This window comes from Lathyrus oleraceus, chromosome 4, assembly GCF_024323335.1.
Source record: "Lathyrus oleraceus cultivar Zhongwan6 chromosome 4, CAAS_Psat_ZW6_1.0, whole genome shotgun sequence".
Classification (NCBI taxonomy): domain Eukaryota; kingdom Viridiplantae; phylum Streptophyta; class Magnoliopsida; order Fabales; family Fabaceae; genus Lathyrus; species Lathyrus oleraceus.
The window spans coordinates 254,643,149-254,670,881 of NC_066582.1; positions in this window are offsets into that span (position 1 = coordinate 254,643,149).

The window sequence follows — 27,733 nt, forward strand, 5'->3', positions numbered from 1 at the left end:
TACAAAGTGATGTTTACAAACAAATAGAATGGGGGGATGACAAAAGAATTTATTAATTATGTTTTTGTGTTTGACAAGACCTTCGGACTTGTGCCTACGTACCAACATAAAAATGAGGGATCAAAACCTCGTAGTTCGTGATACAAATTTCAAAGTGGATGCATTGCTTTTAATCAAAAATTAAGTTTGAAAGGCACAAGGGCCTAGAAAATGATTTGAATGAGTTAGTTCTTTTTGGCTTTTGAAAATTTTAAGTCAAGTATAGTTAAGTTTATTTACAAGTTTGATTTAAGAAAAGAAGTTTCAAAATGCAATGGCATAAGGCCAAAGTTTCTAATTTGCAAAATGGTCTAAGTTTAAAAAAAAGGACAAGTACAAGCAAAGAAGTTTTTTAAAAGGAGGGGGAGATTTTGAAATTAAAGAGATGGGGAGGAGATGAAGAGACAAATCCTAAGCATAAATTTAAAAGTTAAGAGTTGAAAAGATCTGACCAATGGGCTGCAATCCAATAGGCAAGAATGTCATATAGAAATCCAAATTCCCTTGGACATTACAATCAAGCAACAAACAATGCACACAATATTAACTTGAAGAACAAGGTATCAAATAAAGATAGCCACATCCAAGCTTTAGCCGCTCCATGATCTCCTTCAAATTTGCCCATGTAGCAAATGAATTTCACAAGTCACAGAATCAAAATAACAACTTCACAATGATCATGTTGCAGATGAATTTAAATGGATATTCAATGATGTATCAAATGAAGTTTCAAATTGCTAGCACTTGGTTACATGAAAGTTGACATTGGCCAAGTCCTTTTGCATATGGATGTTGCCTAGATTCTAAGTCCAATTGTCCAAGATCAAACCAACAGTCCACAAAATAGTTTTTAGGGTTTTTGTTTCTTATTATGTACATTAATGGTCAAGGACCACACAAACAAACAAAATATACACAAACAAGATATATCACATCAATATGGTCCAAGTGGACAAAGTGAAAAGGCATTAATATAAACAATTAGAATGGTATGAATAATGGCAAATGAATAGAGCTTAAAAATTAAAGTGCATTAAAAGTAAATGACTTGAAATTAAATGTTAGTGGTTAATGAATTAGAAGTTAGTATTGTTTTTATTTTTTATTTTTTAAGTCATTCTTTGGAGAACACTCAACCCACTTATCACAAGCATGGATCCTTGAACCAAGACATCTTCCAAAGGAAAAAAGGCCAAGTTTCCACACAATACCATGAAAGAGGGGAGACTTACAATCTTACTAACTAGAATGCTATGCCTTTTTGTGTCAAAAATTTAGCGCTATATTAAGCAATCATAATTGGACTTATGGAGAAGTCACAAGTATTTGAGGTCGGGCAATAGAATTTTGATGTTAGTGCATGTTAGAGACATAGTATAATGGACTATGCTCATGAAACATACCACACACAAAAGAATATGCAAAAGAGGTGGCCTAATCTCATCCGTACTTATGTTGATTTTTCAATCAATTAGACTTAGGACCTTGAGATATCATAGGCCAAATGAAATGGATGCATAATGAAGGGGAATTAGATGAAGAGAGAAGGGAATGGATCAAAACTCAAATTGGGCAAAGGAGGACTTTTACCAAATTAAGATCATTCATTCATTTTGGGAGATGGAATGTATATTCCATCAATCCCCTAAATCCAATGATCTTAACCTAACAAAGTCAAATCAACCTTGACCAATGCCCAACAAGACAAGTCAAACTTATACAAATCATCAAGATAACTCAACACAATTATTTGGCATTTATTCAAATTAAAAATACTAAAAATAATGCATTAAATTAAATATGGTTTATCAAATTTCTAAAACCTCGTCAAAACACCAAAGAAATGGCCATGAGATTTATCATAGGTCAAACAAGGTCAAAGGACCTTGGAGAAAAAAATTCAGAATTTTTGGAGACTTAAAAGTATTTTTAAACAATTAAAAATATTCACAAAATCAATTAAATCATGAAAAATATTAATAATGATACAAAAAATAATTTTAATTCAAAATATGAAAGAAGAATTTATTTAAATTTTTTTGGTGAAACTCTCATATTTTTTGGGTCGAATATTAAAATTAATATGAATTAATGAAAATCAAATGAAATAAAATAAAAATCAAAAAATAAAAAAAAAATGTGGACCACTTGATCTCCCTCATTAATTGAGGTGGCAGATCAAGTGGACATGAGCGCGCGTTCCACCATACACCCGGTCAACTGTTCCACGCTCGTGGTAATTACTTTGGGCGCTTAGGATTGAAACATTTCAAATGAGATCAATGGCTCAGAATCTATCCAACACATCACCGGCGTTGGACCTCCGGTCACATTCTCAGGCAAGGTCCACCGAACTGGTTCACTCATCATCATCAAGAAAATCAAAAAAGATGACATGATCTGAAAGAAAAAAATGGCGTAGAGCACGAATCCGACCTCAATTTCAACATAACTCCAAATATATAGAAAGATATGAGGATTAAATTTTGAGGTGTGCCAACTGAGTTTCTTCGATTTGACCTCAAAGCAACTCAATCTTCTTGCCTAAGAATCAAAGATCCAAGAGAATTGATGAGAATTAAGTGAGAATCGAAGAGAAGAAGATTTCTGAAAATTACCTTCAATGCTGTGCAGAAATGGATCTTGCTTGTTTCAAACATGACTTGATCACACTCGAGGAGCTTGCAGAAGTGGTTTGGCAATGGTACAAAGCTTTGGATCCTGGAGTTTTGGAATCTCCAATCGGTGAGATTCAAACTCAATTTTCAAGTTAAAAATTCTCAGGTTTTCCTTTGAATTGTGAGGGTTTCAATTGGGGGGCAAAGATGACGCGCAAGGTGTGTTTGAAATGAGCTCAGAGGCCTTGTATTTATAGCATTTGGGATTGATAATTGCACACTTGAAAAATTGCTAAAAATGGCAAGGGTGATGCACAAGCTTGCATGGGCGTGTACAAGCCCATGAAGCAATCCATTATGATCCAATTGCAATTGAACTGAAGTTCAAATCATGCCTGAATGGCAAGGCAAAGTGAAATGGAGTTTTAGACATTTGATTTTCTCCAATGATGCAGACCTGTTAAGACCATACGCAGCCCTAGCAACCCTCATCCAAAAGGCATGAAATAGGGTTATTTAGAAATCTTAGATCAAAGGGAACAACTTTTAAGTTGGACACTTTTCCATTTGGGACTTGTATCATGGTGAATTTTGAGGTGGAAGTTTGGAAATTTCAACATGTTGAAATTTTTTCTAAGTGTTAAGTCATATATCTTAATATTCCTCCTTGCTTGACTTTTTATGTGAGATCCAAATGAGAAAAGTGTATTCATCAAAGTTATAGATAGTTCAAAGAAATTCAAAATGGTCACCAATTTCATGTCATTTGGATTTAGAATTATAGAGTTATGCATTTTTGAAGTTGAGGAAAATCACTTGTTCAATGGTATAGGGCAAAAATGACCTATAATGTATCCTCATATCACATGCTCATGAAAGTTGATTTAGCTCTCACTCCAAACTTAAAAGTTGAAATAGACATCTTGAATTTTATTTTTCAACTTGGAAATCTTTCATATCATAAAAATTGAGCAAGTTATGGCCTTGAGAAGTTGAGTTTCAAATTAGGGTTTAGACAAAATGACCTATAATGTTTCAACATAGAAAATGATTTTACAATCAAAATTAGCTCTAGACTTCAACATGAAAGTTGTTTGGAATGTCGTTTATAGTAACTTTTCTCTTGTAATAATTTTCATATGGTGAAAATTGTAGGAGATAAGGTCTAGGGAGACCCAGTTTTGATCAGATGAATCCATCTGGCCAACCACCATCAACCAACTTGCTAACCTTCAATTCTCTTGACTTTCTAGGATCATGGTATATAATATATGCATAATATGATGAATTTTGAAGTGTCCCTTGATAAATTTGATCAATTGGTGAGATAGCTTGTTGGTGAAGTTACTCAAGATACCCAAACAAACTATGGTTTCCAAGGCAAATCACTTCCAAACTCTTGAAGAATACTTGATCAATATAACATGTAGAGATAATTGGGACTTATATATGATGCTTTGGGACATTGTGAATCAATCCTTGGTTGTGCTCTTATCCATGAGGGTCTTAAACCCTAGATATGACCTTGATAGATCAATGATGATCATGCCCTACCTACAAAAGATAGACTTGCCTGGGATGTCAAGGAGGATATCCGTCATCGGTTAAGATGAACATATCAAGGATATAATTGCATGGTATTGTAGCGTGGTATTCGTTACCTTTAGATTTATTGACTAAATCAAAAGTAAATCATACAATTCGAGTCGCTACCGCACTTCTATTTATCCAAAGGAAAGGTTAGAAAGCGAACAGAAACCGAGAAGTTTTATCAAATAAAAAACTAATAAAAATGTCAGAGATCTGGGTAAGGGGGTTGGTTATGCAATGGGAAGGTTTTAAGCACCCAAAACATTCTTAGTACTCTAAGGGAGCCCTTGTTACAAATGTTGTATGGTAGGTTGGTATTTGTGAAAAGATATTTGTGCAAACATGATTGGGGAGATGAGAAAAGAATATACAAGTTTATTTACAATTTTGTGTTTGAATGGATAAACCCATTGCCTACGTACCATCTTAAAAAAGGTAGGATCAAAACCTCGTAGTTCGGGGTAAAAATCTCAAAAGAAGTTGGTGAATTGATTTGTCAAAAGCCTTAAGGTCTTTTGTTATCAAAGGGAGAAAACTGAACCTAAAACCACAAATCCACCATGTGAGGAGAGCTTCAACATGCTAGTGAGGGGTTAACCTTATAATAAGCATGTAAGACTTATAGTCCATCACTAAGGATATAGGTGAGTATTATATCAACCTCTAGGATAACTCAAACCTAATAGCTAATGTTTATGAAAAGCTTTGGCAAAAATGGCCATTGAAACCACAAAAACAATTGAGTGGGTTGTATTTACCAATGAAAAGTAATCACAAAAAAAGGTCAAAGCTGACTTAAGATTCAATTCAAAATAAGTGTTATGAAAAGAGTTTTAAAAAATCAAAAGCATAATGCTTAGGTTTCTAATTTTTTAAAACAATGTTAATGTTTGCACAAAAGTTTGGCTTGGGTTAGAGTGGAGAGAAGAAGAGAATGGCTAGGTCCTAAACATGCAAAGATGAGGGAAGAGAAATAAAACCACATGGAGTTCCCTTCTTGAGATCATATAGATGATCTAAGTAGCTCCCATCCTTTGGAATTAGAAAGCAATAAGCAAATAACTCAAGCAATCAAGCAAACAATCAAACAAGCTCCTAGGAATCTTCCAATTGGATTTTGTATCTCTCACTTTGGATGCTCACGACAATGGTTCTTCTACTTGGCTCAAGTTTAGGATCCCTAGCACACAAGAACACACAAATCAAAAAGTTCCACAATGCAATAGAAGGAATGGAAAAAAGTGAGTTTAGAAATTAGGATCCTTTCAAGTTCATCTTCAAGCTTTAAGCATTCTAAAGGCATGAGGCCTAGTTGCTCTTTGACAATTTTATAGCATTCTAAAGGCATGAGGCCTAGTTGCTCTTCAAACTCCATTAGCAGAGGTAAGGTCCTAAAATCTAAGTCCTTTCTCCATTTGCATTGGGTTCACACAAACAAAACAAAACAAGCACAATAGTATATACACAATAATGTGCTCAAGTGAGCAAAAGGCAAATTGCATTAACATAAACATGAGCTCAAGTGAGCAAAGGGCAAAAGCAAATGAATTAATGTGCAAGAAATTAAATTTCATAAAAGTAAATTGCAAGAATTAAATGCTTAAATTAAAAGTTAGTGATTAGTAGTTAGTGTTAGTGTACCATAAGGCAATTTAGCGCTATGTTAAGCAATCGTAAGTGGACTAATTTAGTAGTCACACCTATCTGAGTCCGGTCAATAAAAATATAGGCAACAAACACAAGTTAGAGACCATGACTAGTAAGCCAAGCTCCTACAACTTGCCATGCCAAAAGAAAGGAAGAATGATCTTATATTGATTTAGGTTTTTTGCTTGACCAAGAAGCAACCTATCCTTAATGCAAAGCAATTCACTTGATCTTTGATCAAGATGAATTTGATTTGAATCAAGGAAGGTTAAGCCTCTCATATGTCAAGGCTAACCACCAATCTTTAACTCATTGATCAAAAAGAGAAAAGAAGAAGAAGAAGAAGAAGAAGAAATGGAAATGTACATAATTGAAAGTCAAATGACATAAGCAAGATACATTGATCAAACATGAACGGAATCAAATTCAATCAATGGTAAACATAAGTGAGATGAAGCTTAGAAGTCAAGAAACAATAAAAATATTTTTGATAATTTTTGGAATTAAAATAATACTTGAATTAAAATAAACAAATAAAGGTCAAACTTCAAATCCATTTCAAATTAACTTGGAAAAGTCCAAATGGATCATCCTAAGTTCAACTGGTCAAACAAATGTTAAGACCTTTCCAAAAATTAGATCCATTATCAGTAATGAAAAATTGAAGAAAGAAAACTCAAAATTCCTTTTAATGGAGGTTAGGATTTCAATTTTGCGGAGTGTTAGGCGCCTTGAGGTTGGTTTGGAATGAAGCCAGGCATGTGTATTTATAGCAATAGGTGATGCAAGCAATGCAAAATTAGTGTGCATGTGGAATAGGGGCCTCCATGCATGGGCCTGTACAGGCGCATGTGAGGTCCAAAATCCATTGCAAATGTAAGCTGATATGAGTATGCAATGGTTTGGACGTGAAGATTTGATTGCAATGGCTTGTGCATGGAGTTTTAATATTGTTTCCATAAATGAACATAAATCTTCTCCTCTTCGAAAATGCACATTGCCAAAATGAAACATAGCCATAAGGGTAATGGTTGGAAAAGTCTTGACATTAGGAACAAATGTTATGTTAAACAAAAATCCATTTGGAGTTGTAAAGTCCCATATTTTTTGGATTTAAAATGAAAGAGTTATGAATTTTTGAAATAAAATGAAATAAAGAAAATAAAATGAAATAATCAGAAATTACAAAAAAACAAGGAGCGTTTGATCTGATTTTGTTTAATGATGTGGTGCATCAGATGGTGGATAAGCGAGTGCGCATGATAGGCCTTGGTCAAAAGAGAAACACATGGCATTAATGAAAGTCATAAGATTCAAGCGCCAGGATTAGATCTGGAAATGAGATCCAATGGTCCAGATGCAAACGCGTGGGGGACGGTGGTGTGCACCACCGTCTTCTCCGGCGAGCAAGCCAGCTCCGGCCAGAGTTGCAGGTTTTGAAAACTTCATAAAAATACACGATCCTCATATCATTGGAAAGCTGGGGTGATGTACATCACCCCTGTGCGATTGGTTTCCACTCAAGATCACTACATGAAGAGAAATATGAGATGGAAGTTTATGGTGTTCAAACTGAACTTGATCAATTCATGAAATTAAATGCATAGATCAATTGCCTCTCACATGAGGACTTCAGAGGTACCAACAAACACAAGAAATGAGCAATAATCAAGGAGTTTTGAATGGAAAAAGTTTGAACAACAACCTTTGAAGTGCAGCTCTACAAGGCACGATCTCTTTCAATTCTTTGTTGCAGTATGTTCTTGAGATGGCAAAGTAGCTAGACTTAGGAATTGAAGCTCAATGATCAACCAAGGAAGTTGAAAATTGAATTGAAAAATTGAAGAAAGAAAACTTTAAATTCCTTTTAATGGAGGTGAGGATTTCAATTTTGCAGAGTGTTAGGCGCCTTGAGGTTGGTTTGGAATGAAGCCAGGCATGTGTATTTATAGCAATAGGTGATGCAAGCAATGCAAAATTCTTGTGCATGTGGAATAGGGGCCTCCATGCATGGGCCTGCACAGGCGCATGTGAGGCCCAAAATCCATTGCAAATGCAAGCTGATATGATTATGCAATGGTTTGGACGTGCAGATTTGATTGCAATGGCTTGTGCATGGAGTTTTAACATTGTTTCCATAAATGAACATAAATCTTCTCCTCTTCGAAAATGCACTTTGCCAAAATGAAACATAGACATATGGGTAATGGTTGGAAAGGTATTGACATGAGGAACAAATTTTACATTGAACAAAAATCCATTTGGAATTGGGAAATTAGTGAAAACTGATCATGGAGTTCAAGGTGCAAAACATGTGTATGGAAATTTTGCCAAAATGGACCAACTTCAAGCCCTTCTGTTTCAATGATTCAAGCCTCAAATTACAAAACCTTCAACATCAAAGTTGTATATCTTTTAGGAAAATCAATTTAGACTCAAATTTTGCATCATTTGGAGTTTTTATGAGAAAGTTATGGGCACTTGAAGTTGGATTTTTTCAAGATTCAATGGCTTTGGTCCAAAGTGACCTATAATGTTTTGTATTATCACATGTGTTTCTTTTAGGATTATGAAATTTTGTCCAACATAACAATTGAATAAGACATCTTAAAATTTCCAATGAATTTGATCCCACCTCAAAATCATGAAAAATTATGGAGTTAGGTCCTTGGGAAGTTGACCCAAAATTAGGGTTTCAGTCAAAATGACCTATAATGTTTTGAAATGAATAATGAGCTTCCAAGTTTCAAATGGAATTTTGATGAACATGAAAGTTGTTCATATGGTTCTTAAGAACAGTTTTCCTCTTGGGGTCATTTTCATTTGACAAACACATTAAAAGTTAGATCTCATTGGATTTCAAAATAGTTAGATGAATTGATTGATCTACTTCTCAAGTCCAAACTTCAAATCTTGATGAATTGATGATTGAGGACACTCACATAAGCTCAAATATGCATGAAATGATGAATGAAAAAACTTCCCTTGGTTGTATTTGATCATGGGTTGAGGTTGCTTCATGAGCAAGGCACAGTTGATGCACAGTTGAATTAGGGTTTCCTTGGGAATCAATCCTCAAGCCCTTTGGTTTATCTTGATCAAATTGACAAATTGAGATACTTGGGATGCATATATGATAAATGAGAGCTTTGGTGACCATTGTCACGCTTGCTTTCACTTTCATCTGGCCATTCATTGGGCATAGGGCCTCCTAGGAGCCTTGGATTACATGATTGCTCAAGTTACAAAACAAAAGATGTTAGTGACATATTTTTGTGCTTTTGGTTAGTAAACAAAATAACAAAAGCAATAATATACAATTCAAGCATGCTTGGTGGTCTTAAACCAACTCACACAAATCCCAACCCAAGGGTTAAGGAGCCAAGATGTTATGATCCTTGAGGCAAATGCAAAGTGCAATGATATGATGCCATGAGGGATCTTAGGGTCAAAATTGGGGTCTTACAGGTATGTCAAGGAGGATATCCGTCATCGGTTAAGATGAACATATCAAGGATAAACCAACTGAGCAAAAAGTAGGAATTACATCTATTGAATGCTGGATAGAATACCATCAAAGAGAAAATCTGTCACCGGTTAGGATGAACATATCAAGGATAGACTCTGTTGAGGAGAAAAATAGGAAATACATCTATCAGTTACTGGATAGAATACCACAAAGAGAAAATCTGTCATCGGTTAGGATGAACATATCAAGGATAGACTCTGCAAAGGGGAAAGAAAAATAGGATTTACAACTACCGGTTACTGGGTAGAAGACGGCAAAGAGAAGGAAACCTGTCATTGGTTAGGATGAACATATCAAGGATTAGCTCTCAGGGGAACAAAATAGGGATTACAACTACCTTTTTACTGGGTAGAATACCAAAGATGAGAATATCTTTCATCGGTTAGGATGAACATATCAAGGACAAACTCAGACAGGGGAAGAAAATATCCATCATCGGCTAGGAGGAACATATCAAGGATATTCTTCCGGGAAAAGAATGAATCCACTAGGGAGTCTACTGATGAGGAAAATAGGGGTACCTTTGTCGGGTATTAGGCAAGAAGTAACAAACTGCAAACTAAGAAGAATATTACCAGTTACTGGGTAATAAACCCTTAGGGGACCCAAATCATCTATCTAGGTAAGAAATAGAAAGAAACGGCCAATCAAGACTCAACCCAATGAGGATATAACTCAAGGAGAGTGATTCCATCCAGATAGTCCACTAGGGAGGAAACTAAAACAAAAATCTTCCACGAGGAAATAACTCAGTGGGGAAAGGAGAAAGGTTAAAGTCTATCTGCTTAAGGGGCCGACACTCTACAATTGAAGGAGGACAGACGCCATATTTGTATGGGGATAAAGTACCGCCATAACTGAGAATAAGAGTCTCAAACAATGAATCAACCAATATGATGATACAATCATGCAATTATGAAATTATATGAGTGTATATATATATATATATATATTATATTATATATATATATATATATATATATATATATAATATATATTATAATATATATAATATATATAATATATATATATATATATATTATATATATTATATAATTATATATATATATATATATATATATATATATATATATATATATATGATGATTATGCTGACAAAATGATCGCAAAGGATACAAAGGTGTCGCAAAAATTTGAATCATTCATACAATCCTCGGTCAATCCATAAAAGAGGGGAATAACTGCCGAAGCAAAGAGATCAATATCCCAAAGGCTCAACCCTAGCTGGAGAAGGAGGAAATCTGCTGAGGAAAGGAAACTTTATCGAATCTGCGGGGAACACCATATTGAATGGGAGAAAACCGTATAGAGGATAAACGTAAATAACTGCTCAGAAACCGGGAGGAAACTCTGATTGGGGATCGAGCTGGATGGCGACTGGTGGAGAAGCCAATGCAATCTACTGAGGAAACCAATCTTACTCTGCTGAAGGTCAAAACCAACATCAATCCTGTTGAGGAATACACAAACTCCGCTGGGGAATATCCACAAACTTCGCTGGGGGAACGAATCAACCAACTCGGATGGGGATGAATGAAGGGTTAACTACTCGGGGGAACCATTAATGTTTCACACTTAGGACTTGCTGTTTTCGAAATGTTGTTGACATTTCTTTTTAATTGCTTTAAAATTCTTGCTTTTATATGTTTTAAGAAAATGATTTTGATTAAAAAATTTAAATTAAAAAATGATCATAATAAAATTTAAACTGTTTGGCTGAAGTAAATAAGAGTGGAACAATTGGATAAAAGCTCAACTTTATTTAATAGAATGATAGTCTGTAAATGACAAGACTCCATAGATTTTTACAAAGTTGAAAATGGTGATTTACATGGGAAAAGGTTACATTGAATACAAATGATCATTAATCCTTCTACTAACTCTTAATATCCGATGTGCTTTTGGTCACCACTGGGATGATGGATTCACGTCAACCCTTGTGCTCAATAAAGTTTCTCCAAAATTTGAAGATCAGTAGAATGCAATTACTTGCCATAATCCCTAATTTTTGCATAAGTTGCCCCAGGGTGGGGTACTCAACTTATCGGGTAAAATCTTTCTGTTTTATGTCTCTAATTTTTGCCTGGATCTCCCTTTCGGGTTTTCAATCCACCAAGACACACATTTTTTCCTAAGCCGCCCTTTCAGGTTTTCAACTTAGCGAGCTGTTCTTTTCTTTTTTAGGCGAAGTATTTCTTGACTGCCTCTGCGTTCACAGGACGTGTGAACTCTTCACCATCCATAGTTGTAAGAATCAATGCACCGCCTGAAAAGGCTCTCTTAACAACATATGGGCCTTCATAATTAGGAGTCCATTTTCCCCTAGAATCTGGTTTAAACAATAAAATCTTCTTGAGCACAAGTTCACCTTCCCTGAATACCCGAGGTATGACCTTCTTATCAAAAGATTTATTCATCCTTTGCTGATATAACTGACCATGGCACATGGCAATTAATCTCTTCTCTTCAATTAAATTCAACTGATCAAACCTGGTCTGACACCATTCAGCCTCAGTCAACTTGGCTTCCATGAGCACACACAATGAAGGAATCTCGACCTCTACGGGGAGCACTGCTTCCATACCATATACTAGAGAGAAAGGGGTTGCCCCTGTTGAAGTGAAGATGGATGTACGATACTCGTGCAAAGCAAATGGGAGCATCTCATGCCAATCCTTATACGTCACAACCATCTTCTAAATAATCTTCTAGATGTTCTCATTCGCAGCTTCAACAGCCCCATTCATCGTGGGTCTGTAGGGAGAAGAATTATGATGTGCAATCTTGAAGTTCTTACAAAGAGCTTCCACCATATTATTATTCAAGTTTGATCCATTATCAGTAATGATCTTACTTGGCACACCATAACGGAATATAATCTGATTCTTGATAAACCTTACAATAACTTGCTTAGTCACATTCGCATATGATGCTGCTTCAACCCATTTTGTGAAGTAGTCAATTTCCACCAAAATGAAACGATGTCCATTCGAAGCTTTAGGCTCAATCATGCCAATCATATCAATTCCCAACATGAAGAAGGGCCATGGGGAGGAAATGACGTTCAACAGTGTTGGAGGAACATGAATCTTATCTGCATATATTTAACACTTGTGGCATTTCTTCACAAACTTGCAACAGTCAGATTCCATTGTCATCCAATAGTAACCTGCTCGCAACATCTTCTTCGCCATTGCATGTCCATTGGAATGAGTATCAAAGGAACCTTCATGGACTTCAGTCATCAACAGGTATGCTTCGTGTCTATCCACGCATCTAAGCAAAACCATATCGAAGTTTCTCTTGTACAATATCTCTCTATTAAGGTAGAAATTGCCGGCTAATCTCCTCAAAGTCTTCTTATCTTTCACAGATGCCCCAGACGGGTAAATCTGACTTTGGAGGAAGCACTTGATGTCGTAATACCATGGCTTTTCATCTTTGATCTCTTCCAAAGCAAACACATGAGCTGGCCTATCAAGATGCATTACGGTCAAATTGGGAACTTCATTCCAATACTTCACTACAATCATTGATGCCAACGTTGCAAGAGCATCTGCCATCTGGTTCTCATCTCGAGGGATATGATGAAATTCAACCTTGGTAAAGAAAGTTGAAATCCTCCTCGCATAATCTCTATATGGTATCAAAACGGGTTGATTCGTCTACTATTCACCTTTGATCTGATTCACAACCAAAGTTGAATCTCCAAAGACATCTAAATGCTTGATTCTGAGATCAATGGCCTCTTCGAGCCTCATAATGCAAGCTTTGTATTCTGCCATGTTGTTTGTACACTTGAAAGTCAATCTAGCTATAAAGGGAAAATGTGTGCCTTGAGGAGTAATAATCACTTCCCTAATGCCATTGGCATATTGATTAACAACTCCATCAAATACCATGCGCCAACGGGAACCAGGTTCTGGCCCTTCTTCAAGCAATGGTTCATCACAGTCTTTCATTTTCAAGTACAAGATCTCTTCATCAGGAAAATCATACTGCACTGACTGATAATCTTCAATTGGTTGGTGAGCCAAATGGTCAGCCAAGATACTACCTTTGATCACTTTCTGAGATCGGTATTCAATATCATACTTTGATAATAACATCTGCCAACAGGCAATCCTCCCAGTTAAAGCAGGCTTCTCAAATATATACTTGATTGGATCCATTTTGGATATCAACCAAGTGGTGTGATTCAACATATACTGACGCAGACGCTTAGCAGCCCAAGCCAATGTGCAATAAGTCTTTTCTAGCATAGAACACCGAGTCTCACAGTCGGTGAATTTCTTACTGAGGTAGTAAATTGCAAATTCTTTCTTTCCAGTCTCATCTTGCTAACCAAGAACACAACCCATACTATCTTCAAGCACAGTCAAATACATGATCAACGGTTTTCCTTCAACAGGTGGAGACAAGATCGGAGGCTCAAACAGATATTCCTTGATACTGTCAAAAGCTTTCTGGCAATGCTCGGTCCAATCACAAGATTGATCTTTCTGAAGAAGCTTGAATATAGGTGCACATGTGGCAGTCATGTGTGAAATGAATCTTGAGATATAATTCAAGCGGCCGAGAAAACCTCTGACTTGCTTCTCAGTTTTGGGCGCAGGCATCTCTTGTATTGCTTTGACCTTGGCAGGATCAACTTCAATACCCTTCTCGTTGACAATAAAGCCCAACAACTTACCGGAACGAACACCAAAAGTACACTTATTGGGATTCAAGCGGAGTTTATACTTCCTCAAACGCTGGAATAACTTCAACAAATGCTCAACATGTTCCTCCTCATTAATTGATTTAGAAATCATGTCATCGACATAAACTTCGATCTCTTTATGCATCATATCATGAAAAAGAGTAGTCATTTCTCTTTGGTAAGTTGCACTAGCATTCTTCAAACCGAAAGGCATCACTCTATAATAGAATGTTCCCCAAGGTGTAATGAATATGGTCTTCTCCATATCTTCGGGTGCCATCTTGATCTGATTATATCCAGAAAATCCATCCATAAACGAAAAGGTTTTGAATTTAGCAGTATTGTCTACCAACATATCAATGTGCGGCAGAGGGAAATCATCTTTCGGACTGGCTTTATTCAAATCTCTATAATCGACACACATGCGTACTTTTCCATCATTCTTTGGCACATGCACAATATTGGCCACCCATTGCGGATACTCAACATTCACAAGGAAACCGACATCAATCTGCTTTTGTACTTCTTCTTTGATCTTCATTGCCATATCAGGATGCGTTCTTCTTAACTTCTGCTTGACTGGCGGGCATTCTGGCTTCAACGACAATCTATGCTCCACAATCTTAGAATACAAGCTAGGCATGTCTTGATACGACCAAGCAAACACGTCAAAATATTCTCGAAGAACATCAACCAACCCCTTCTTCGCATCTGGACACAGTCGAGACCCAATCTTGACTTCCTCCACATCATCCTCGAAACCCAAGTTGACTAACTCAATCTACTCTTCGAATGGCTGAGTGGCTTATTCATCATGCTTAAGAAGACGAGACAATCCATCACTCACTTCTTCGTCACTTTCCTCCTCGGCCTCAAACACAGGGAATTCAAAATTTGGAGAAGGAGAAGGATCATTATATTCAATGGGGTTAGAAACCAACCTGCATAATGATTTGATATTTTGATTTTATCTAAGTGAATTTGTGACCAAATTTTATGCAGATGGACAATTATATTATTTATTTATGTTTTTTGTGATTACCATTTTCAGAATAAAGCAAAAAGTAAAAACAAAACATCATAGATGTGGATGAATAGAATTAATTTTATTGATGATCGAATTTGAAAATGCCCAACAATGTTCACTTCTCCCTTAGGCATAGGAGAAGGATTTTTAAAACAAATAAAAGCATTTACTTAGATTGATGCAAAATAACAGGAATGTCAACAACAGTCCAATTGTTGCAAGCCTTCCCATGCGTCACAAAATTGGTGCAGCCTTCCTCTTCGTCATCCTCTAGTACAACAGCTAAGTGTTGTTCATTGCCATGAATGAACCCTCCGCTACGGAAGCTAAGTTGCATATCCTCAGACCTAGCAATTGATGAACCTTGTTGAAAACCCATTTCGGGTCTACCTTTGTTGTCGGAGACCTCTACCATGCGCCCCCACTGATCAACATTACCTTCTTCAACAATCTTCCTTGCATCTTTCAATGAGGACATAGGTGCCCCAACTCTCTTTTCAGTAGCAAAAGATAAGGCTTGGAACAGAGTTCCAACCTCATCCTCCGCTTCAACATAAGAGAAAGATGACAGGTGGATAACTAACAATGCCTTTTCCCCGCCAACAATAACAAGCTTTCCATTCTTCACAAATTTGAGCTTCTGATGTAATGTGGAGGTAACATCTCCTGCCTCATGGATCCATGGCCTTCCCAACAGACAAATATAGGTCGGGTGGATATCCATTACTTGGAAAGTAATCTGGAAGTCACTCGGACCTATCTTCACTGGAAGATCCACTTCGCCTATCACCGTTTTGCATGAACTTTCAAAAGCTTTGATGATTACACTGTTATACCTCATAGGCGCTCCTTGATATGACAACTTTTAAAGAGTTAACTTCGGTAACACATTCAACGATGATCCGGTGTCAACAAGTACATTGGACAAAGCATCATCTTTGCAATTCATGGAGATATGCAGAGCCAATTTATGATTCCTACCCTCCTTAGGGAGTTCTTCATCACAAAAGCTGAGATTGTTGCAGCAAGTGATGTTAGCTACTATATGATCAAACTGATCCACCGTAACATCATGTTCCATAAACGCCTGATCCAGAACTCTCTGTAGTGCTTCTCTGTGCGCTTCGGAATTCATAAGCAGAGACAATACTGAGATCTTTGAGGGGGTTTGGAGCAGTTGCTCCACCATATTAAACTCGCTTTTCTTGATCAAACGGAGTACCTCATCATCATCACTAGCCTTCAAATTACTGGATTCACCAGACTGACACTTTGAAGCACTAGTCGGATCTATAGCAAGTACTTCCGCCTTCTTACTGATAGTTGATTCTTCCTTATCTTTTGGGAACACCGGCTCAAACACTCGACCGCTACGGGTCACTTTAGTAACATCCGCAATTCTTACTACAGAGCTAGTTGTAGGAAATGGAACCTCTTGACCATCTTTCAACATTGTTGCGTTATACTGATATGGAATAGCCTTATCGGATGAATACGAGACTGGACCCGCTAACCGTATGACCAGCGGCGATACCGATCTCTGACTGATGCTGTTACTATTACTGTTGTCATACTGAATGACTATTCTTTATGGATTCTTGAAAACGGGCACTATGACATTTACATCGTCATCTACGTGACGGGATTGAACAATTTGAATCATACCTTCATCCATCAACTACTGGATGTCTCTTTTTACAACCATACAACCCCTCGGGTTGACACTACAGATAGCACAACCATCAAGGTCATGCTCACAATCGCTCACCATACAATTGTCCTTATGCATCGTCACCAAGGACCTTCTGATGAAACGAACATCAAACACTTTGAACTCCCCAGGATAGCCGTCTACCATGTTGACTGATAAATTCCCATGAGCGGGCAGTGGGTTTGCTTTCACATTAAGTGCGCGGTCCTCAAAGGACACCATTCCACTCTTCACTAGATTTTGAACTTCATATTTGAGCGGATATCAGTTCTCAATATCATGTCTGGGTGCTCCTTGATGAAAAGCACAACGGAGCTCAGGCTTGTACCACCATGGAAGTGGTTCAGGAATTTGCAGCGGGTTTCTTGGTTGGAGTAGGTTCTTGAGAACCAAAGACGGATACAGTTTTGCATATGTCATAGGAATCAGGTCGAAAGAGACCTTCTTCCTCTCGAAAGTTTGTTGTTGATGATTGTTGGTATTGTTGTTATTGTAGGTGTTTGTTCGTTGATGTGGTTGTTGTTGTTGACGCTGGTGTTGTTGAATTGGTGTTGATTGACTTACAGAAAATACAGGTGATTAGTGCATTTTGATGCATATTATTCTATATTTATACTTATGCATTTCCATGTTTTAGTTTGGTTATTTTTCCCTTTTAATGTGTTTTTATAATTTATCTTATTTTTACACTTATTTGTTTTTCGCAGTTTATTTTCAGCATTAGTAGTTTGCACGAATAAATTTATAACTGGAGCTAGGGGTATCGAATCGAGGCGTGCTACCAGTCATTGGAAATATAAGAGAAAGAGCTACGACTTTCATGAAGAAGTCAGAAGCTAATTCGGACTGTAGCATGGTTGAAAAATCCATTGAAGCCTTCAGCACTAGATTTATATTTTGTGTTGGGTTATTTAGTTTGAGCCTGGGTTATGTTTTGACCAAATTAGGTTTATTCTACTTTTCCTATAACCTAAGCATCCGAACAAAGTACAGGGTATCACTATTCATGAAAATTTGAAAGCTTGTACGAATTCCATGGAGAACTAATCCCTCTGATTCGATCTGCCGTAATTCAAGTTCCAAAACTTGAGATTATTATAATGTTAATTTTAGTTTAATTCCTTTCAATTATATTTTGTGTTCTTGTATGCTTAATTCGATTGCATGAAATATATTGATTCAATTTGGTTAATTGTATGATCCTAACATAGGCATGTCACGTTTGCTTAATTAGTTTTTGTGCCTGATCAATCATATTTGCTTAATCCATGAAAACTTATCCTGTTTGCTTAATTCGGACAATAGGATCAATCATATTTGCTTAATCCATGAAAACTTATCCTTTTGGTCATTGAGTTTGTATCAAAATAGGAACAGACAACCCGCTTAGGTGTAAGACCCTAATTTTGACCCTAAGATCCCTCATGGCATCATATCATTTCTCATTGCATTGCCTCAAGGATCATAGCATATGTGGCTCCGTAACCCTAGGGTTGGGACCATTGTGAGTGGTTTAAGACCACCAAGCATGCTTGCATTGTATATTATTGCTTTTCTTATTTTTTTTACTAACCAAAAGCACAAAAATATGTCACTAACTCTTTTTATTTTGAAGCTCAAGTGATCATGTGATCCCTTGCTCCTAGGAGGCCCCTTGCTCATTGAAATGGCTAGATGAAGATGAAAGCAAGCATGACAATGGTTACCAAAGCTCTCAATCATCATATATGTTTCACAAGTATCTCAATTTTCCAATTTGATCAAGATAAACCAAAGGGCTTGAGGATTGTTTCTCAAGGCAACCCTAATTCAGCTGTGCATTGACTGTGCCTTGCTCATGAAACAACCTCAACCTATGATCAAATTCAATTAAGGTAAGTTCTTTCATTCATTATTTTATGCATATATGAGCCTATGTGAGTATCCTCAATCATTCATTCATCAAGATTTGAGGTTTGGCTTTGAGAAGTTGACCAGTTAAGTCATTTGACTAATCTGAGGATCCCTGAGACCTAACTTTTGATGTGTTTGTCAAATAAAGATGACCCAAAGAGACAAAAGGTTCTTAAGAACCATATGAATAACGTTCGTGTTCATAAAAAATTCATTTGAAACTTGTAAGGTCATCATTCATTTCAAAACATTATAGGTCATTTTGACTTAAACCCTAATTTTGGGTCAACTTCCAAAAGACCTAACTTCTTTATTTTTTATGATTTTGAGGTGAGACCAATTGCATTGGAAATCTTAAGATGTCTAATTCAAATGTTATGTTGGACAAAATTTCATAATCCTAAAAGAAACACATGCGATAATACAAAACATTATAGGTCACTCTGGACCAAAACCATTGAATGTTGAAAATGTCCAACTTCAAGTGCCCATAACTTTTTCATCAAAAATCCAAATGATGCAAAATGTAAGTCCAAATTGATCAATTTGAAACGATATACAACTTTTATGTTGGAGGTTTTTCCATTTGAGGTTTGCATAATTGAAACAGAAGGGCTAGAAGTTTGTCACTTTTGGCAAAAAAATTCAAAGGGAACTTATACATGTTTTGTACCTCAAGTTTCAAGGCCAGTTTTCACAAATTTCCAAACTCCAAATGGATTTTTTCCCAACATAACTTTTCTTCCTTATGTCAAGACCTTTCCAACCATTACTCACATGCCTATGTTTCGATTTTCTATATGGGACTATCGAAGAGGTGAATATTTATGTCCAATTATGCATTTCACTTTGAATCTTCATGCACAAGCAAACACAAGGCCAATTGCACGTCCATTTCACTTCAGAATGATATCAGCTTGCAAATCCATTCAATTTTGGGCCTCACATGCGCCTGTACAGGCCCATGCATGGAGGACCCAATGATCATGCACACGAGTATTTTCCCTCATTGCTTGCAGCACAGCTATAAATACATGCTCTCCTTCATTCAAATCTCAACCTCAAGGAAACCTGAAACTCTGCTGAAGTGAAAACCTAACCATACTCAAAGGAATTCCAATTTTTATTTCTCAAATTCAAGCTTGAATTTCAACAAAATCAGTTGATCTTCAAGTCTTATTCCTTAGCCTTGCATTCATATCACATCTCAAGATCCAATTGGAAGCAAAAGCTTGGAGGAGTCGTGCTGATTAAAGCTGCACTTCAAAGGTTTATCATCTAACTGTTTTGATCTAAATCTTGCTCCATGATGTGAATTGCTTGTGTTCAAACTGTTTTCTGAAGTCCTCGAGCAAGAGGCAGGCCAATGGTGGTCTTGGTTTCATGTTTTGAAGCATTTCAATTTGCACACCTTGAATTTCAAGCTCAGATTTCTCACTTGATAGAAATCTTGAGGACTCCAAGGTTACAGGGGTAATGTACATCACCCCGGCTTCATTTTGGTACCTGGCTCGTGCATTTTGGTTGAGGTTCAAAAACCTGCAACTGGTGGCCGGAGTTGGTTGGTCCACCGGAGAAGATGGTGGTTTCCACCACCATCCCCACGTGGATGAGTCTGAGCCATTGGATGATGTTTAAATGATCTAATCATGGTCATGCTTTCTGTTGACCTTTTTTAATTCAGTGTGTGACGCGTTTGACTTGAGACTATGATGGAAACGCGCTTCTGAACCCTTGGATGTTGCCACGTCAATTAATGAAATTGATCCAAGGGGCACTGATTTTTCATATTTTCATATTTCTGTTTTAATTTCTTTTAATTTCTTTTATTTTCAAAAAGTCATAACTATTTCATTTGAAGTCATAAAAATATGAGACCAATGGCAAAAAAATCTTGAAAAATCTAGTTTCATAATCTGATTTTTTATTATTTTTGTGACTTCATTTAATATTTTTTGTGAATTATTTTGTTTTTAATAGTTTTTAATTCATTTTAAATACTTTGTGATATCCAAAAATTCCAAAAATATTTTCTTAACACATATGGATCATGATAAGTCTATGAAAAATATTCTCATCAATTTCTTAATTGATTTGAGATTTTAATTCATTTGTGTTATATTTTATTGTTTTAATTGATTTTAAATAGTTTATGTTTTCAAAAAATGTTGAAAAAATTTGTCAAACCTTGTTTGACCATGTTAGACCTATGATGATTCAATTGGACTTATCCAAGTTGATTTGAATTGAATTTGAGGTTTGACCATATTTTGTCCATTTTAATTTTGCATTTATTTTACTTTCAAAAATACCAAAAAATATGTTTGACTTTGTTGACCTCTAATCTTCATTTCTCTTCTGTTTACCATTGGTTGATGATGATTTGATTCACATTTGATCATTGTATTTTGATTATGTCATTTGAATTCTTCTTCATCCATTTCATTTCATCTTCATATTCTTCTTCTTTTTATTTTGGCCAATGAGTTAATGATTTGTGGTTGGTCTTGACATATGAGAGGCTTAACCTTCTTTGATCCAAATCAAACTCAACTTGATCAAAGATCAAGTGAGTTACTTTGTGTCCAAGATAGGTTGCTTCTTGGTCAAGCAAAAAACCTAAAATCCATACAAGGCTTTCCTTCTTTTCTTTTGGCATGACAAGTTGTAGGAGCTTGACTTACTAGTCATGATCTCTAACTTGTGTTTATTTGCCTATAGTTTTATTGACCGGCCTCAGATAAGTGTGACTACTACATTAGTCCACTTACGATTGCTTAACATAGTGTTAAATTGTCTTATGACACACTAACATTAACCACTAACTACTAACTTTAATTCAAGCATATAATTTCTTGCAATTTACTTTAATGCAATTTATTTCTTGCTCATTTATTCATATTGTTTTTTTTACTTTGCTCACTTGAGCTCATATTTTATGTTTATGCCATTTTTCTTTTGCTCACTTGAGCTCATTATTGTATATAAATATATTGTTGCTTTGTGTTTGTTTTTGTGATTGTTTGTGTGAACCCAATGCAAAAAAGGAGAAAGGGGAGTTTAAGAGCAACTAGGCCTCATGCCTTTAGAATGCTAAATTTGTTGAAGAGCAACTAAGCCCCGTGCCTTTAGAATGCCAAATCTTAAAGTTGACTTCAAAGGACCCCTAACCTAAACTCATTCTTTGTCCATTTCTCTTATTGTGTTGTGAACTTTTTGATGTTTGTTCTTGTGTGATAGGGATTCCATCTTGAGATAGTAAGAAGGACCATTGTCATGAGTAGCCAAGTTAAGAGAGACAAGCCAAGTGGAGATCTTAGGAGCTTGAATGTATATTTGTTTTGATTGCTTGTTGCTTGCTAAGTCAAAAGGAAAGGAGCATCTTGAATCATCTTTATGATTTCAAGAAAAGGAACTCCAAGGGTTTTATCTCTTCTCTTATCTTTGCATGTTTAGGAATAGCCCTTCTCTTCTTCTTTCCACTCTAACCCAAGTCAAACTCATTTGTTGCAAACTTTGACATTGTTTTCAAATTAGAAACCTAGGCCACATGCCTTTGATTTTTCAAACTCTTTTCACTAATACTCATTGTGAATGAATCTTAAGTCAACTTTGACCTCATTCTGTGAATATTTCTAACTTGTAAATACAACTCACTTCAAGTGATTTTTGTGGTTCCAATGGCCACTTGTTAAAACTTTTTCATAAACATTAGTCATAGGTTTGAGTTATCATAGTGGTTGATGTAAATCTCACCTCATCCTTAGTGATTGGATTATAAGTCTTCCATTCTTATTATAGGGTTAACCCCTCACTAATATTTTGAAGCCTTCCTCACATGGTGGATTGTTGGTTTAGGTTGAGTTTTCTCCCTTTGATAACAAAAGACCTTAAGGCTTTTGATCAAATCAATTCACCAATCTTTTGAGATTTTTACCCCGAACTATGAGGTTTTGATCCTACCTTTGTGATGGTACGTAGGCAATGGGTTCATCCATTCAAACAACAAAATTATAAATATAATGTATATTCTTTTCTCATCTCCCCAATCTTGTTTGCACAAATATTCTCATAAATACCAACCTACAATACATCTTTGCAAAAAAGGCTCTCTTAGATTACTAAGGATGTTTTGGGTGCTTAAAACCTTCCCATTTCATAACCAACCCCCTTACCCAAATCTCTGACATTTTTATTAGTTTTTGATTTGACAAAACTTCTTACTTGGTTTTTGTTCGCTTTCTAACCTTTCCTTTGGATAAATAGAAGTGCGGCGGCGACTCGAATTATATGCTTACTTTTTATTTAGTCAATAAATCATAAGGTAACGAATACCCCGCTACATTAGGGTATTAAAATTATATTAATCGATGATAGTAGGAACTGAATCGGTAGAATGAATTATTTCATAATCACTTATTTCATAACAGCTTATTTCAAGAATTGCTTTTAATAATCACTTTTTCTTAATCGAACACCAAACCAAACAACCCCCCCCCCCCTTAATTCGATTTACCTTTGGATAATAATAATCAAGAATCCTTGTGAGAACGATATCCGAGTTAAAATTGTCGTCGTACTACATTTTTGAAAAACACTCGTTTTGACCCACGCGCGACAGCGGATCAAATTGGCACGGTTGCCGGGGATTCTTGATTATATTAATCGTTTTTAGAGTCATAGGTTTAGTGTCTATGCGTCTAGGTCCTAGTTTCCTCACGGTTCTGCCCAACTCGCGTTTTAGAGTCCAAAAAGTGAAAAAAAAACGGTATTTGAGAAAATCGCATCCGATTGAAAATCTGTTCCGACAGTCTTGTGTAAAAAAATTCTCTGATGCACAAGGTGTGTTTGATAATTGCACACTTGAAAAATTGCTAAAAATGGCAAGGGTGATGCACAAGCTTGCATGGGCGTGTACATGCCCATGAAGCAATCCATTATGATCCAATTGCAACTGTACTGAAGTTCAAATCATGCTTGAATGGAAAGGAAAAGTGAAATGGAGTTTTGAACGTTTGATTTTCTCCAATGATGCAGACCTGTTAAGACCATGCGCAGCCCTAGTAAACCTCATCCAAAATGCATGAAATATGGTTCTTTGGAAATCTTAGATCAAGGGGAACAAATTTGATGTTGGACACTTTTCCATTTGGGACTTGGATCATGGTGAATTTTGAGGTGGAAGTTTGGAAATTTCAACATGTTGAAATTTTTTCTAAGTGTTAAGTCATATATCTCAATATTCCACCTTGCTTAACTTTTTATGTGAGCTCCAAATGAGAAATGTGTCTTCATAAAAGTTATATATCTTTAAAATACCTTCAAAATGATTACAAATTTAATGTCATTTGGATTTATAATGATAGAGTTATGCATTTTTGAAGTTGAGGAAAATCACTTGTTCAATGGTATAGGGAAAAAAGACCTATAATGTATCCTCATATCACATGCTCATGAAAGTTTATTTAGCTCTCACTCAAAACATCAAAGTTGAAATATTTAATTTCATTGTGAAACTTGGAAATATTTCATCTCATAAAAATTGAGCAAGTTATGGCCTTGGGAAGTTGACTCTCAAATTAGGGTTTAGACAAAATGACCTATAATGTTTCAATATAGAAAATTATTTTCAAAGCAAAATTATATCTAGACTTAAACATGAAAGTTGTTTGGAATGTCATTTAGAGTAACTTTTCTCTTTGAATAATTTTTATATGGTGAAAATTGTAGGAGATAAGGTCTTGGGAGACCTAGTTTTGATCAGATGAATCCATCTGGCCAACCACCACCAACCAACTTGCTAACCTTCAATTCTATTGACTTTATAGGCTCATGGTAGATCATATACGCATAAGATTATGAATTTTGAAGTGTCCCTTGAGAAATTTGATCAATTGGTGAGATAGCTTGTTGGAGAAGTTACTCAAGATACCCAGACAAACTAGGGTTTCCAAGGCAAATCACTTCCAAACTCTTGAAGAATACTTGATCAATATAACATGTAGAGATCATTGGGACTCATATATGATGCTTTGGGACATTTTTAATCAATCCTTGGTTGTGCTCTTAGCCATGAGGGTCTTAAACCCTAGATATGAACTTGATAGATCAATGATGATCATGCCCAACCTACAAAAGAGTTAGGCAAATGCAAAGACATATTTTTGGTATTTTGGTTAGTAAAGTGATAATATACAAGTATTATACAATCACATGGTGCTTGGTAATCTCTCCTAAAATAAACCCAATGAAATAGGGGTAAGGAGAATGCCAAGGTGTGATCCCAATGCTAAAGCATATGATGAAATTGCATGAGGGATTTTAGGGTCAAAAGTGGGGTCTTACAGAATTCTCATCTAAGTATAAACTATTATAGTACGACCTAAGGCGTGAAACTAGTATACCTTGACCTCTTGTGTTATCATCTAACAAATCAATTTCCAAGAGATCCAAGCAAATTGAATTTGCATAGTTGGTTTTACCATTAATAACCTTATCTTCAATGGGCAGTCCTAAAAGCATGTAGACGTCTTCTAACGTCACGGTACACTCACCAGTTGGGAACCAAAATGTGTGTGTCTCTGGTCGCCATCTTTCGCATAAAGCTAGAATGAATTTGTTATCTACGGACCAAGATAAAATCTTGCTTATATGACCAAAATCGGCGAGTTCAACATAAGTTTGAATCATCGGGTCCATATGGTCATATTCGTGGACCCGAGTCCGGAACCTTGATACATCCTATAAAATAAAGAACAAAAAACTTGACTAAGTTGGTATGTTAAAATAAAAGGGGTTTGGTGAAGATGAAACTACAAGAAGTTGTTGCAGATGAAAGAAAAAAAGTTAACAAAAGAAAAAACTTACATATGTTGTGATGTTTGCAACCGTTCCTCTATGTGATTCGCCCATTGTGAGGATAGACATTTTGTCGGAGGGTTGGTGCAGATGAAGCTACAAGAAGTTGTTACAGATGAAATTGTAGAAGAAGTAGTGAGAGTGATGGTGTGGAATAAGTCTTGATGGTGTGGATGTATTTATAGGCAAATGAATGGGAGCATGAAAAGTTGTGCTTGCATGGTGTCTCCAATTGAATTGGCGCCCATGTAAAACTTGTACATTGTGTCGCCATTCAAATTGGCACCTCCATAGGGACATGCATGCAAGACCTAGGTTTGATTGCTTGGTTTCGAGGTTTGCATGCATGTTTTGACAAGGTGTCGCCAAATGGATTGACGCTCATGTGCAAGGAATGAATGGGGACGCCAATTCATTTGGAGTGTGTGTCTGCATGTCTGGCACGTGGTTGTCCTCTCTCTTGCATTCTGAATATGTCACTTCTTAGTAGCTTGCATGGTTGACACATCATTTCGAACTAGCTTGCATGTGCGACACGTCACTTCGAACTAGCTAGCATGTGACACACTTCACTCCCCTATTTAAGTATCTTACTATCAACATCCAAGACACTTCACTCACATTCATCTGCAACAAGAAAATAGTTTTCATCTGCACAATGTCATCTTCACCAAAATATAGTGTCAACGTTGTAGCGGGGTATTCGTTACCATTAGAGATATTGACTAAATCTAAGGTAAATCATACAAGTCGAGTCGCCACCGCACTTCTATTTATCCAAAGGAATGGTTAGAAAGCGAACAAAAACCTAAAAGTTTTATCGAATCAAAAACTAGTAAAAATGTCAGAGATCTGGGTAAGGGGGTTGGTTATGCAATGGGAAAGTTTTAAGCACCCAAAACATCCTAGGTACTCCTAGGGAGCCCTTTTCACATTGGTTGTAAGGTTGGTATTTTGTGAAAAATTTGTTTGTGCAAACATGATTGAAGAGATGAGAAGAGAATATATAAGTTATTTACATTTTGTGTTTGGATAGATAAACCCATTGCCTACGTACCATCTTAAAAAAAGATTAGGATCAAAACCTCGTAGTTCGGGGTAAAAATCTCAAAATGAGTTGGTGAATTGATTGGTCCAAAAGCCTTAAGGTCTTTTGTTATCCAAGGGAGAAAACTCAACCTAAAACCACAAATCCACCATATGAGGATAGCTTCAACATGCTAGTGAGGGGTTAACCCTATAATAAGCATGGAAGACTCATTGTCCATCACTAAGGATATAGGTGAGTATTATATCTACCTCAAGGATAACTCAAACCTAATAGCTAAAGGTTATGAAAAGTTTTTGATAAGAAAGTGGCCATTGAAACCACAAAAAGGTATTTGAATGAGTTATATTTACCAATGAAAAGTATGTACAAAATATGGTCAAAGTTGACTTAGAAGTTCAATTCAAAATAAGTGTTATGAAAAGAAAGTTTGAAAATCAAAAGCATAAAGCTTAGGTTTCTAATGTTTGAAAACAAATGTTAAAATGTTTGCACAAAAGTTTTGGCTTGGGTTAGAGTGGAGGGAAGAAGAAGAATGGCTAAAGTCCTAATCATACAAGAGATAAAGGATAAGAAACAAGACCACAAAATGAAGTTCCTCTCTTGAGATCATATTGGTGATCCAAGTAGCTCCCATCCTTTGGAATATGCAAGCAATAATAATAGTAAGCTCAAGAAACAATCAAACAAGTCTCTTGAGAGATCCTCAATGCATCTTGTATCTTTCACTTTGGGTGAACATGGCAATGGTTCTTCAGTTTGAGCTCTTATAGAATTCCCTAGCACAAAAGCACACACATCAAAAGTTCCATAAAGTAAATCAAGAATGGACAAGAGTGAGTTTAGAGGTTTGGTCCTTCTAATCCATCTTCACATTAAGGTCCTTTTACTCCAAATTTTCATAGGGAGAGTCCTAGAAACTAAGTCCATTTGTCCATTTTCTTTGCATTTGGTCCACAACCATCAAAACAAAACACAAGCACAATAGTATATACACAATTATGTGCTCAAGTGAGCAAAAGGCAAATAGAATTAACATAAACATGTGCT